Source organism: Rhinoderma darwinii, chromosome 3 (assembly GCF_050947455.1).
Source record: "Rhinoderma darwinii isolate aRhiDar2 chromosome 3, aRhiDar2.hap1, whole genome shotgun sequence".
In the NCBI taxonomy this organism is placed as follows: Eukaryota; Metazoa; Chordata; class Amphibia; order Anura; family Rhinodermatidae; genus Rhinoderma; species Rhinoderma darwinii.
Genome location: NC_134689.1, coordinates 412342855 through 412355648, shown reverse-complemented (window position 1 = coordinate 412355648; position 12794 = coordinate 412342855). Strand labels below are relative to the sequence as shown.

The following is a 12794-nucleotide window of genomic DNA, read 5'->3' as shown; positions in this document are numbered from 1 at the left end:
TGAAAATATTTATTCTTAAATCTGGGCACTCGGTCATTTTTACTAAATACCCGTAAATATCTAAAAAAAAAACAAAACTTTTTCACTCCTATATTTAAATACCACAACACACAATATTGAGAAAATGTTATCAGAAGTGAGATTTGAATCCATACCTATATTTAAGTACTGTAATACACAATATTAAGAAAATGTTTTTTTATAAATTTGGGCACTCGGTCATTTTTACAAAATACCTAAAAATGTATAAAAAAAATCTTTTTCTGCTAGGCGCCAGGAACTCAACATTTTCCAAAAATTAGGAACATGTGAGACCGTGTGGCCTAATGGATAAGGCGTCTGACTTCGGATCAGAAGATTGAGGGTTCGAGTCCCTTCATGGTCGCAGCTTTTAAGTGCTCTTCAGATGACCTTCTAAGCATTTGAGTCCTTTCCTGGTTGCAACAGCTAAGGTTCAGATGCTTTCTTAATTTGATGACGTACTTGGTGTCGTTATAGGCTATATTTCTACATGATTGATAGTGAATATTTTTATATGGCTAGTCAGCAGTTACCAGAAGTGAGATTTTAATCCATGTCTATATTTATAGACCATAGCACACAATATTGTGAAAATATTTATTCTTAAATCTGGGCACTCGGTCATTTTTACTAAATACCCGTAAATATCTAAAAAAAAAACAAAACTTTTTCACTCCTATATTTAAATACCACAACACACAATATTGAGAAAATGTTATCAGAAGTGAGATTTGAATCCATACCTATATTTAAGTACTGTAATACACAATATTAAGAAAATGTTTTTTTATAAATTTGGGCACTCGGTCATTTTTACAAAATACCTAAAAATGTATAAAAAAAATCTTTTTCTGCTAGGCGCCAGGAACTCAACATTTTCCAAAAATTAGGAACATGTGAGACCGTGTGGCCTAATGGATAAGGCGTCTGACTTCGGATCAGAAGATTGAGGGTTCGAGACCCTTCATGGTCGCAGCTTTTAAGTGCTCTTCAGATGACCTTCTAAGCATTTGAGTCCTTTCCTGGTTGCAACAGCTAAGGTTCAGATGCTTTCTTAATTTGATGACGTACTTGGTGTCGTTATAGGCTATATTTCTACATGATTGATAGTGAATATTTTTATATGGCTAGTCAGCAGTTACCAGAAGTGAGATTTTAATCCATGTCTATATTTATAGACCATAGCACACAATATTGTGAAAATATTTATTCTTAAATCTGGGCACTCGGTCATTTTTACTAAATACCCGTAAATATCTAAAAAAAAAAAAAAACTTTTTCACTCCTATATTTAAATACCACAACACACAATATTGAGAAAATGTTATCAGAAGTGAGATTTGAATCCATACCTATATTTAAGTACTGTAATACACAATATTAAGAAAATGTTTTTTTATAAATTTGGGCACTCGGTCATTTTTACAAAATACCTAAAAATGTATAAAAAAAATATTTTTCTGCTAGGCGCCAGGAACTCAACATTTTCCAAAAATTAGGAACATGTGAGACCGTGTGGCCTAATTGATAAGGCGTCTGACTTCGGATCAGAAGATTGAGGGTTCGAGTCCCTTCATGGTCGCAGCTTTTAAGTGCTCTTCAGATGAGCTTCTAAGCATTTGAGTCCTTTCCTGGTTGCAACAGCTAAGGTTCAGATGCTTTCTTAATTTGATGACGTACTTGGTGTCGTTATAGGCTATATTTCTACATGATTGATAGTGAATATTTTTATATGGCTAGTCAGCAGTTACCAGAAGTGAGATTTTAATCCATGTCTATATTTATAGACCATAGCACACAATATTGTGAAAATATTTATTCTTAAATCTGGGCACTCGGTCATTTTTACTAAATACCCGTAAATATCTAAAAGAAAAACAAAACTTTTTCACTCCTATATTTAAATACCACAACACACAATATTGAGAAAATGATATCAGAAGTGAGATTTGAATCCATACCTATATTTAAGTACTGTAATACACAATATTAAGAAAATGTTTTTTTATAAATTTGGGCACTCGGTCATTTTTACAAAATACCTAAAAATGTATAAAAAAAATCTTTTTCTGCTAGGCTCCAGGAACTCAACATTTTCCAAAAATTAGGAACATTTGAGACCGTGTGGCCTAATGGATAAGGCGTCTAACTTCGAATCAGAAGATTGAGAGTTCGAGTCCCTTCATGGTCGCAGCTTTTAAGTGCCCTTCAGATGACCTTCTAAGCATTTGAGTCCTTTCCTGGTTGCAACAGCTAAGGTTCAGATGCTTTCTTAATTTGATGGTATACTTGGTGTCGTTATAGGCTATATTTCTACATGATTGATAGTGAATATTTTTATATGGCTAGTCAGCAGTTACCAGAAGTGAGATTTTAATCCATGCCTATATTTATAGACCATAACACACAATATTGTGAAAATATTTATTCTTAAATCTGGGCACTCGGTCATTTTTACTAAATACCCGAAAATATCTAAAAAAAACAAAAACTTTTTCACTCCTATATTTAAATACCACAACACACAATATTGAGAAAATGTTATCAGAAGTGAGATTTGAATCCATACCTATATTTAAGTACTGTAATTCACAATATTAAGAAAATGTTTTTTTATAAATTTGGGCACTCGGTCATTTTTACAAAATACCTAAAAATGTATAAAAAAAATCTTTTTCTGCTAGGCGCCAGGAACTCAACATTTTCCAACAATTAGGAACATGTTAGACCGTGTGGCCTAATGGATAAGGCGTCTGACTTCGGATCAGAAGATTGAGGGTTCGAGTCCCTTCATGGTCGCAGCTTTTAAGTGCTCTTCAGATGACCTTCTAAGCATTTGAGTCCTTTCCTGGTTGCAACAGCTAAGGTTCAGATGCTTTCTTAATTTGATGACGTACTTGGTGTCGTTATAGGCTATATTTCTACATGATTGATAGTGAATATTTTTATATGGCTAGTCAGCAGTTACCAGAAGTGAGATTTTAATCCATGTCTATATTTATAGACCATAGCACACAATATTGTGAAAATATTTATTCTTAAATCTGGGCACTCGGTCATTTTTACTAAATACCCGTAAATATCTAAAAAAAAAAACAAAACATTTTCACTCCTATATTTAAATACCACAACACACAATATTGAGAAAATGTTATCAGAAGTGAGATTTGAATCCATACCTATATTTAAGTACTGTAATACACAATATTAAGAAAATGTTTTTTTATAAATTTGGGCACTCGGTCATTTTTACAAAATACCTAAAAATGTATAAAAAAAATCTTTTTCTGCTAGGCGCCAGGAACTCAACATTTTCCAAAAATTAGGAACATGTGAGACCGTGTGGCCTAATGGATAAGGCGTCTGACTTCGGATCAGAAGATTGAGGGTTCGAGTCCCTTCATGGTCGCAGCTTTTAAGTGCTCTTCAGATGACCTTCTAAGCATTTGAGTCCTTTCCTGGTTGCAACAGCTAAGGTTCAGATGCTTTCTTAATTTGATGACGTACTTGGTGTCGTTATAGGCTATATTTCTACATGATTGATAGTGAATATTTTTATATGGCTAGTCAGCAGTTACCAGAAGTGAGATTTTAATCCATGTCTATATTTATAGACCATAGCACACAATATTGTGAAAATATTTATTCTTAAATCTGGGCACTCGGTCATTTTTACTAAATACCCGTAAATATCTAAAAAAAAAACAAAACATTTTCACTCCTATATTTAAATACCACAACACACAATATTGAGAAAATGTTATCAGAAGTGAGATTTGAATCCATACCTATATTTAAGTACTGTAATACACAATATTAAGAAAATGTTTTTTTATAAATTTGGGCACTCGGTCATTTTTACAAAATACCTAAAAATGTATAAAAAAAATATTTTTCTGCTAGGCGCCAGGAACTCAACATTTTCCAAAAATTAGGAACATGTGAGACCGTGTGGCCTAATTGATAAGGCGTCTGACTTCGGATCAGAAGATTGAGGGTTCGAGTCCCTTCATGGTCGCAGCTTTTAAGTGCTCTTCAGATGAGCTTCTAAGCATTTGAGTCCTTTCCTGGTTGCAACAGCTAAGGTTCAGATGCTTTCTTAATTTGATGACGTACTTGGTGTCGTTATAGGCTATATTTCTACATGATTGATAGTGAATATTTTTATATGGCTAGTCAGCAGTTACCAGAAGTGAGATTTTAATCCATGTCTATATTTATAGACCATAGCACACAATATTGTGAAAATATTTATTCTTAAATCTGGGCACTCGGTCATTTTTACTAAATACCCGTAAATATCTAAAAGAAAAACAAAACTTTTTCACTCCTATATTTAAATACCACAACACACAATATTGAGAAAATGATATCAGAAGTGAGATTTGAATCCATACCTATATTTAAGTACTGTAATACACAATATTAAGAAAATGTTTTTTTATAAATTTGGGCACTCGGTCATTTTTACAAAATACCTAAAAATGTATAAAAAAAATCTTTTTCTGCTAGGCTCCAGGAACTCAACATTTTCCAAAAATTAGGAACATTTGAGACCGTGTGGCCTAATGGATAAGGCGTCTAACTTCGAATCAGAAGATTGAGGGTTCGAGTCCCTTCATGGTCGCAGCTTTTAAGTGCCCTTCAGATGACCTTCTAAGCATTTGAGTCCTTTCCTGGTTGCAACAGCTAAGGTTCAGATGCTTTCTTAATTTGATGGTATACTTGGTGTCGTTATAGGCTATATTTCTACATGATTGATAGTGAATATTTTTATATGGCTAGTCAGCAGTTACCAGAAGTGAGATTTTAATCCATGCCTATATTTATAGACCATAACACACAATATTGTGAAAATATTTATTCTTAAATCTGGGCACTCGGTCATTTTTACTAAATACCCGAAAATATCTAAAAAAAACAAAAACTTTTTCACTCCTATATTTAAATACCACAACACACAATATTGAGAAAATGTTATCAGAAGTGAGATTTGAATCCATACCTATATTTAAGTACTGTAATTCACAATATTAAGAAAATGTTTTTTTATAAATTTGGGCACTCGGTCATTTTTACAAAATACCTAAAAATGTATAAAAAAAATCTTTTTCTGCTAGGCGCCAGGAACTCAACATTTTCCAACAATTAGGAACATGTTAGACCGTGTGGCCTAATGGATAAGGCGTCTGACTTCGGATCAGAAGATTGAGGGTTCGAGTCCCTTCATGGTCGCAGCTTTTAAGTGCTCTTCAGATGACCTTCTAAGCATTTGAGTCCTTTCCTGGTTGCAACAGCTAAGGTTCAGATGCTTTCTTAATTTGATGACGTACTTGGTGTCGTTATAGGCTATATTTCTACATGATTGATAGTGAATATTTTTATATGGCTAGTCAGCAGTTACCAGAAGTGAGATTTTAATCCATGTCTATATTTATAGACCATAGCACACAATATTGTGAAAATATTTATTCTTAAATCTGGGCACTCGGTCATTTTTACTAAATACCCGTAAATATCTAAAAAAAAAACAAAACATTTTCACTCCTATATTTAAATACCACAACACACAATATTGAGAAAATGTTATCAGAAGTGAGATTTGAATCCATACCTATATTTAAGTACTGTAATACACAATATTAAGAAAATGTTTTTTTATAAATTTGGGCACTCGGTCATTTTTACAAAATACCTAAAAATGTATAAAAAAAATCTTTTTCTGCTAGGCGCCAGGAACTCAACATTTTCCAAAAATTAGGAACATGTGAGACCGTGTGGCCTAATGGATAAGGCGTCTGACTTCGGATCAGAAGATTGAGGGTTCGAGTCCCTTCATGGTCGCAGCTTTTAAGTGCTCTTCAGATGACCTTCTAAGCATTTGAGTCCTTTCCTGGTTGCAACAGCTAAGGTTCAGATGCTTTCTTAATTTGATGACGTACTTGGTGTCGTTATAGGCTATATTTCTACATGATTGATAGTGAATATTTTTATATGGCTAGTCAGCAGTTACCAGAAGTGAGATTTTAATCCATGTCTATATTTATAGACCATAGCACACAATATTGTGAAAATATTTATTCTTAAATCTGGGCACTCGGTCATTTTTACTAAATACCCGTAAATATCTAAAAAAAAAACAAAACTTTTTCACTCCTATATTTAAATACCACAACACACAATATTGAGAAAATGTTATCAGAAGTGAGATTTGAATCCATACCTATATTTAAGTACTGTAATACACAATATTAAGAAAATGTTTTTTTATAAATTTGGGCACTCGGTCATTTTTACAAAATACCTAAAAATGTATAAAAAAAATCTTTTTCTGCTAGGCGCCAGGAACTCAACATTTTCCAAAAATTAGGAACATGTGAGACCATGTGGCCTAATGGATAAGGCGTCTGACTTCGAATCAGAAGATTGAGGGTTCGAGTCCCTTCATGGTCGCAGCTTTTAAGTGCTCTTCAGATGACCTTCTAAGCATTTGAGTCCTTTCCTGGTTGCAACAGCTAAGGTTCAGATGCTTTCTTAATTTGATGGTATACTTGGTGTCGTTATAGGCTATATTTCTACATGATTGATAGTGAATATCAGCAGTTACCAGAAGTGAGATTTGAATCCATACCTACATTTAAGTACTGTAATACACAATATTAAGAAAATGTTTTTTTATATATTTGGGCACTCGGTCATTTTTACAAAATACCTAAAAATGTATAAAATAAATATTTTTCTGCTAGGCTCCAGGAGCTCAACATTTTCCAAAAATTAGGAACATGTGAGACCGTGTGGCCTAATGGATAAGGCGTCTTCCTTCGAATCAGAAGATTGAGGGTTTGGGTCCCTTCATGGTCGCAGCTATTAAGTGCTCTTCAGATGACCTTCTAAGCATTTGAGTCCTTTCCTGGTTGCAACAGCTAAGGTTCAGATGCTTTCTTAATTTGATGACATACTTGGTGTCGTTATAGGCTATATTTCTACATGATTGATAGTGAATATCAGCAGTTACCAGAAGTGAGATTTGAATCCATACCTATATTTATAGACCATAGCACACAATATTGTGAAAATATTTATTCTTAAATCTGGGCACTCGGTCATTTTTACTAAACACCCGTAAGTATCTAAAAAAAAAAAAAAACTTTTTCACTCCTACATTTAAATACCACAACACACAATATTGAGAAAATGTTATCAGAAGTGAGATTTGAATCCATACCTACACTTAAGTACTGTAATACACAATATTAAGAAAATGTTTTTTTATACATTTGGGCACTCGGTCATTTTTACAAAATACCTAAAAATGTATAAAATAAATATTTTTCTGCTAGGCTCCAGGAGCTCAACATTTTCCAAAAATTTGGAACATGTGAGACTGTGTGGCCTAATGGATAAGGCGTCTGACTTCAAATCAGAAGATTGAGGGTTTGAGTCCCTTCATGGTCGCAGCTTTTAAGTGCTCTTCAGATGATCTTCTAAGCATTTGAGTCCTTTCCTGGTTGCAACAGCTAAGTTTCAGATGCTTTCTTAATTTGATGACATACTTGGTGTCGTTATAGGCTATATTTCTACATGATTGATAGTGAATATTTTTATATGACTAGTCATTAGTTACCAGAAGTGAGATTTTAATCCATGCCTATATTTATAGACCATAACACACAATATTGTGAAAATATTTATTCTTAAATCTGGGCACTCAGTCATTTTTACTAAATACCCTTAAATATCTAAAAAAAAAACAAACTTTTTCACTCCTATATTTAAATACCACAACACACAATATTGAGAAAATGTTATCAGAAGTGAGATTTGAATCCATACCTACATTTAAGTACTGTAATACACAATATTAAGAAAATGTTTTTTATACATTTGGGCACTCGGTCATTTTTACAAAATACCTAAAAATGTATAAAATAAATCTTTTTCTGCTAGGCTCCAGGAGCTCAACATTTTCCAAAAATTAGGAACATGTGAGACTGTGTGGCCTAATGGATAAGGCGTCTGACTTCAAATCAGAAGATTGAGGGTTCGAGTCCCTTCATGGTCGCAGCTTTTAAGTGCTCTTCAGATGACCTTCTAAGCATTGGAGTCCTTTCCTGGTTGCAACAGCTAAGTTTCAGATGCTTTCTTAATTTGATGACATACTTGGTGTCGTTATAGGCTATATTTCTACATGATTGATAGTGAATATCAGCAGTTACCAGAAGTGAGATTTTAATCCATGCCTATATTTATAGACCATAGCACACAATATTGTGAAAATATTTATTCTTAAATCTAGGCACTCGGTCATTTTTACTAAACACCCGTAAATATCTAAAAAAAAAAAAAACTTTTTCACTCCTATATTTAAATACCACAACACACAATATTGAGAAAATGTTATCAGAAGTGAGATTTGAATCCATACCTATATTAAAGGACTGTAATACACAATATTAAGAAAATGCTTTTTTATACATTTGGGCACTCGGTCATTTTTACAAAATACCTAAAAATGTATAAAATAAATCTTTTTCTGCTAGGCTCCAGGAACTCAACATTTTCCAAAAATTAGGAACATGTGAGACCGTGTGGCCTAATGGATAAGGCGTCTGACTTCGGATCAGAAGATTGAGGGTTCGAGTGCCTTCATGGTCGCAGCTTTTAAGTGCTCTTCAGATGACCTTATAAGCATTTTAGTCCTTTCCTGGTTGCAACAGCTAAGGTTCAGATGCTTTCTTAATTTGATGACATACTTGGTGTCGTTATAGGCTATATTTCTACATGATTGATAGTGAATATTTTTATATGGCTAGTCAGCAGTTACCAGAAGTGAGATTTTAATCCATGCCTATATTTATAGACCATAACACACAATATTGTGAAAATATTTATTCTTAAATCTGGGCACTCGGTCATATTTACTAAATACCCGTAAATATCTAAAAAAAACAAAAACTTTTTCACTCCTATATTTAAATACCACAACACACAATATTGAGAAAATGTTATCAGAAGTGAGATTTGAATCCATACCTATATTAAAGGACTGTAATACACAATATTAAGAAAATGCTTTTTTATACATTTGGGCACTCGGTCATTTTTACAAAATACCTAAAAATTTATAAAATAAATCTTTTTCTGCTAGTCTCCAGGAACTCAACATTTTCCAAAAATTAGGAACATGTGAGACCGTGTGGCCTAATGGATAAGGCGTCTGACTTGCTCTTCAGAAGATTGAGGGTTCAAGTCCCTTCATGGTCGCAGCTTTTAAGTGCTCTTCAGATGACCTTCTAAGCATTTGAGTCCTTTCCTGGTTGCAACAGCTAAGGTTCAGATGCTTTCTTAATTTGATGACATACTTGGTGTCGTTATAGGCTATATTTCTACATGATTGATAGTGAATATTTTTATATGGCTAGTCATTAGTTACCAGAAGTGAGATTTTAATCCATGCCTATATTTATAGACCATAGCACACAATATTGTGAAAATATTTATTCTTAAATCTGGGCACTCGGTCATTTTTACTAAATACCCGTAAGTATCTAAAAAAACAAAAAACTTTTTCACTCCTATATTTAAATACCACAACACACAATATTGAGAAAATGTTATCAGAAGTGAGATTTGAATCCATACCTATATTAAAGGACTGTAATACACAATATTAAGAAAATGCTTTTTTATACATTTGGGCACTCGGTCATTTTTACAAAATACCTAAAAATGTATAAAATAAATCTTTTTCTGCTAGGCTCCAGGAACTCAACATTATCCAACAATTAGGAACATGTGAGACCGTGTGGCCTAATGGATAAGGCGTCTGACTTCGAATCAGAAGATTGAGGGTTCGAGTCCCTTCATGGTCGCAGCTTTTAAGTGCTCTTCAGATGACCTTCTAAGCATTTGAGTCCTTTCCTGGTTACACCAGCTAAGGTTCAGATGCTTTCTTAATTTGATGACATACTTGGTGTCGTTATAGGCTATATTTCTACATGATTGATAGTGAATATTTTTATATGGCTAGTCAGCAGTTACCAGAAGTGAGATTTTAATCCATGCCTATATTTATAGACCATAACACACAATATTGTGAAAATATTTATTCTTAAATCTGGGCACTCGGTCATTTTTACTAAATACCCGTAAATATCTAAAAAAAACAAAAACTTTTTCACTCCTATATTTAAATACCACAACACACAATATTGAGAAAATGTTATCAGAAGTGAGATTTGAATCCATACCTACATTTAAGTACTGTAATACACAATATTAAGAGAATGTTTTTTTATAAATTTGGGCACTCGGTCATTTTTACAAAACACCTAAAAATGTATAAAAAAAAACTTTTTCTGCTAGGCTCCAGGAACTCAACATTTTCCAAAAATTAGGAACATGTGAGACCGTGTGGCCTAATGGATAAGGCGTTTGACTTCGGATCAGAAGATTGAAGGTTCAAGTGCCTTCATGGTCGCAGCTTTTAAGTGCTCTTCAGATGACCTTATAAGCATTTTAGTCCTTTCCTGGTTGCAACAGCTAAGGTTCAGATGCTTTCTTAATTTGATGACATACTTGGTGTCGTTATAGGCTATATTTCTACATGATTGATAGTGAATATTTTTATATGGCTAGTCAGCAGTTACCAGAAGTGAGATTTTAATCCATGCCTATATTTATAGACCATAACACACAATATTGTGAAAATATTTATTCTTAAATCTGGGCACTCGGTCATATTTACTAAATACCCGTAAATATCTAAAAAATAACAAAACTTTTTCACTCCTATATTTAAATACCACAACACACAATATTGAGAAAATGTTATCAGAAGTGAGATTTGAATCCATACCTATATTAAAGGACTGTAATACACAATATTAAGAAAATGCTTTTTTATACATTTGGGCACTCGGTCATTTTTACAAAATACCTAAAAATGTATAAAATAAATCTTTTTCTGCTAGGCTCCAGGAACTCAACATTTTCCAAAAATTAGGAACATGTGAGACCGTGTGGCCTAATGGATAAGGCGTCTGACTTCGGATCAGAAGATTGAGGGTTCGAGTGCCTTCATGGTCGCAGCTTTTAAGTGCTCTTCAGATGACCTTATAAGCATTTTAGTCCTTTCCTGGTTGCAACAGCTAAGGTTCAGATGCTTTCTTAATTTGATGACATACTTGGTGTCGTTATAGGCTATATTTCTACATGATTGATAGTGAATATTTTTATATGGCTAGTCAGCAGTTACCAGAAGTGAGATTTTAATCCATGCCTATATTTATAGACCATAACACACAATATTGTGAAAATATTTATTCTTAAATCTGGGCACTCGGTCATATTTACTAAATACCCGTAAATACCTAAAAAAACAAAAAACTTTTTCACTCCTATATTTAAATACCACAACACACAATATTGAGAAAATGTTATCAGAAGTGAGATTTGAATCCATACCTACATTTAAGTACTGTAATACACAATATTAAGAAAATGTTTTTTTATAAATTTGGGCACTCGGTCATTTTTACAAAACACCTAAAAATGTATAAAAAAAACCTTTTTCTGTTAGGCTCCAGGAACTCAACATTTTCCAAAAATTAGGGACAAGTGAGACCGTGTGGCCTAATGGATAAGGCGTCTGACTTCGGATCAGAAGATTGAGGGTTCAAGTGCCTTCATGGTCGCAGCTTTTAAGTGCTCTTCAGATGACCTTATAAGCATTTTAGTCCTTTCCTGGTTGCAACAGCTAAGGTTCAGATGCTTTCTTAATTTGATGACATACTTGGTGTCGTTATAGGCTATATTTCTACATGATTGATAGTGAATATTTTTATATGGCTAGTCAGCAGTTACCAGAAGTGAGATTTTAATCCATGCCTATATTTATAGACCATAACACACAATATTGTGAAAATATTTATTCTTAAATCTGGGCACTCGGTCATATTTACTAAATACCCGTAAATATCTAAAAAATAACAAAACTTTTTCACTCCTATATTTAAATACCACAACACACAATATTGAGAAAATGTTATCAGAAGTGAGATTTGAATCCATACCTATATTAAAGGACTGTAATACACAATATTAAGAAAATGCTTTTTTATACATTTGGGCACTCGGTCATTTTTACAAAATACCTAAAAATGTATAAAATAAATCTTTTTCTGCTAGGCTCCAGGAACTCAACATTTTCCAAAAATTAGGAACATGTGAGACCGTGTGGCCTAATGGATAAGGCGTCTGACTTCGGATCAGAAGATTGAGGGTTCGAGTGCCTTCATGGTCGCAGCTTTTAAGTGCTCTTCAGATGACCTTATAAGCATTTTAGTCCTTTCCTGGTTGCAACAGCTAAGGTTCAGATGCTTTCTTAATTTGATGACATACTTGGTGTCGTTATAGGCTATATTTCTACATGATTGATAGTGAATATTTTTATATGGCTAGTCAGCAGTTACCAGAAGTGAGATTTTAATCCATGCCTATATTTATAGACCATAACACACAATATTGTGAAAATATTTATTCTTAAATCTGGGCACTCGGTCATATTTACTAAATACCCGTAAATATCTAAAAAAAAAAAAAACTTTTTCACTCCTATATTTAAATACCACAACACACAATATTGAGAAAATGTTATCAGAAGTGAGATTTGAATCCATACCTATATTAAAGGACTGTAATACACAATATTAAGAAAATGCTTTTTTATACATTTGGGCACTCGGTCATTTTTACAAAATACCTAAAAATGT

At 33.2% G+C, this 12794-nt stretch overlaps 15 non-coding genes across 15 annotated transcripts; all 15 read left to right on the top strand.

Moving 5' to 3' along the window:
* The first annotated feature begins 312 nt into the window (after positions 1 to 312).
* Positions 313 to 385, top strand: TRNAR-UCG (transfer RNA arginine (anticodon UCG)). The gene has a single exon. It is a non-coding gene; the product is annotated as a tRNA-Arg (tRNA).
* A 536-nt stretch (positions 386 to 921) lies between these two features.
* Positions 922 to 994, top strand: TRNAR-UCG (transfer RNA arginine (anticodon UCG)). The gene has a single exon. It is a non-coding gene; the product is annotated as a tRNA-Arg (tRNA).
* A 536-nt stretch (positions 995 to 1530) lies between these two features.
* On the top strand, positions 1531 to 1603 carry TRNAR-UCG (transfer RNA arginine (anticodon UCG)). The gene has a single exon. It is a non-coding gene; the product is annotated as a tRNA-Arg (tRNA).
* A 1144-nt stretch (positions 1604 to 2747) lies between these two features.
* Positions 2748 to 2820, top strand: TRNAR-UCG (transfer RNA arginine (anticodon UCG)). Its single transcript has one exon. It is a non-coding gene; the product is annotated as a tRNA-Arg (tRNA).
* Positions 2821 to 3357: 537 nt separating this feature from the next.
* On the top strand, positions 3358 to 3430 carry TRNAR-UCG (transfer RNA arginine (anticodon UCG)). Its single transcript has one exon. It is a non-coding gene; the product is annotated as a tRNA-Arg (tRNA).
* A 536-nt stretch (positions 3431 to 3966) lies between these two features.
* On the top strand, positions 3967 to 4039 carry TRNAR-UCG (transfer RNA arginine (anticodon UCG)). Its single transcript has one exon. It is a non-coding gene; the product is annotated as a tRNA-Arg (tRNA).
* A 536-nt stretch (positions 4040 to 4575) lies between these two features.
* On the top strand, positions 4576 to 4648 carry TRNAR-UCG (transfer RNA arginine (anticodon UCG)). Its single transcript has one exon. It is a non-coding gene; the product is annotated as a tRNA-Arg (tRNA).
* A 535-nt stretch (positions 4649 to 5183) lies between these two features.
* TRNAR-UCG (transfer RNA arginine (anticodon UCG)) lies at positions 5184 to 5256 on the top strand. The gene has a single exon. It is a non-coding gene; the product is annotated as a tRNA-Arg (tRNA).
* Positions 5257 to 5792: 536 nt separating this feature from the next.
* Positions 5793 to 5865, top strand: TRNAR-UCG (transfer RNA arginine (anticodon UCG)). Its single transcript has one exon. It is a non-coding gene; the product is annotated as a tRNA-Arg (tRNA).
* Positions 5866 to 6401: 536 nt separating this feature from the next.
* On the top strand, positions 6402 to 6474 carry TRNAR-UCG (transfer RNA arginine (anticodon UCG)). The gene has a single exon. It is a non-coding gene; the product is annotated as a tRNA-Arg (tRNA).
* Positions 6475 to 8603: 2129 nt separating this feature from the next.
* Positions 8604 to 8676, top strand: TRNAR-UCG (transfer RNA arginine (anticodon UCG)). Its single transcript has one exon. It is a non-coding gene; the product is annotated as a tRNA-Arg (tRNA).
* Positions 8677 to 9820: 1144 nt separating this feature from the next.
* TRNAR-UCG (transfer RNA arginine (anticodon UCG)) lies at positions 9821 to 9893 on the top strand. Its single transcript has one exon. It is a non-coding gene; the product is annotated as a tRNA-Arg (tRNA).
* Positions 9894 to 11036: 1143 nt separating this feature from the next.
* Positions 11037 to 11109, top strand: TRNAR-UCG (transfer RNA arginine (anticodon UCG)). Its single transcript has one exon. It is a non-coding gene; the product is annotated as a tRNA-Arg (tRNA).
* A 535-nt stretch (positions 11110 to 11644) lies between these two features.
* On the top strand, positions 11645 to 11717 carry TRNAR-UCG (transfer RNA arginine (anticodon UCG)). Its single transcript has one exon. It is a non-coding gene; the product is annotated as a tRNA-Arg (tRNA).
* Positions 11718 to 12252: 535 nt separating this feature from the next.
* TRNAR-UCG (transfer RNA arginine (anticodon UCG)) lies at positions 12253 to 12325 on the top strand. Its single transcript has one exon. It is a non-coding gene; the product is annotated as a tRNA-Arg (tRNA).
* The last annotated feature ends 469 nt before the right edge of the window (positions 12326 to 12794 follow it).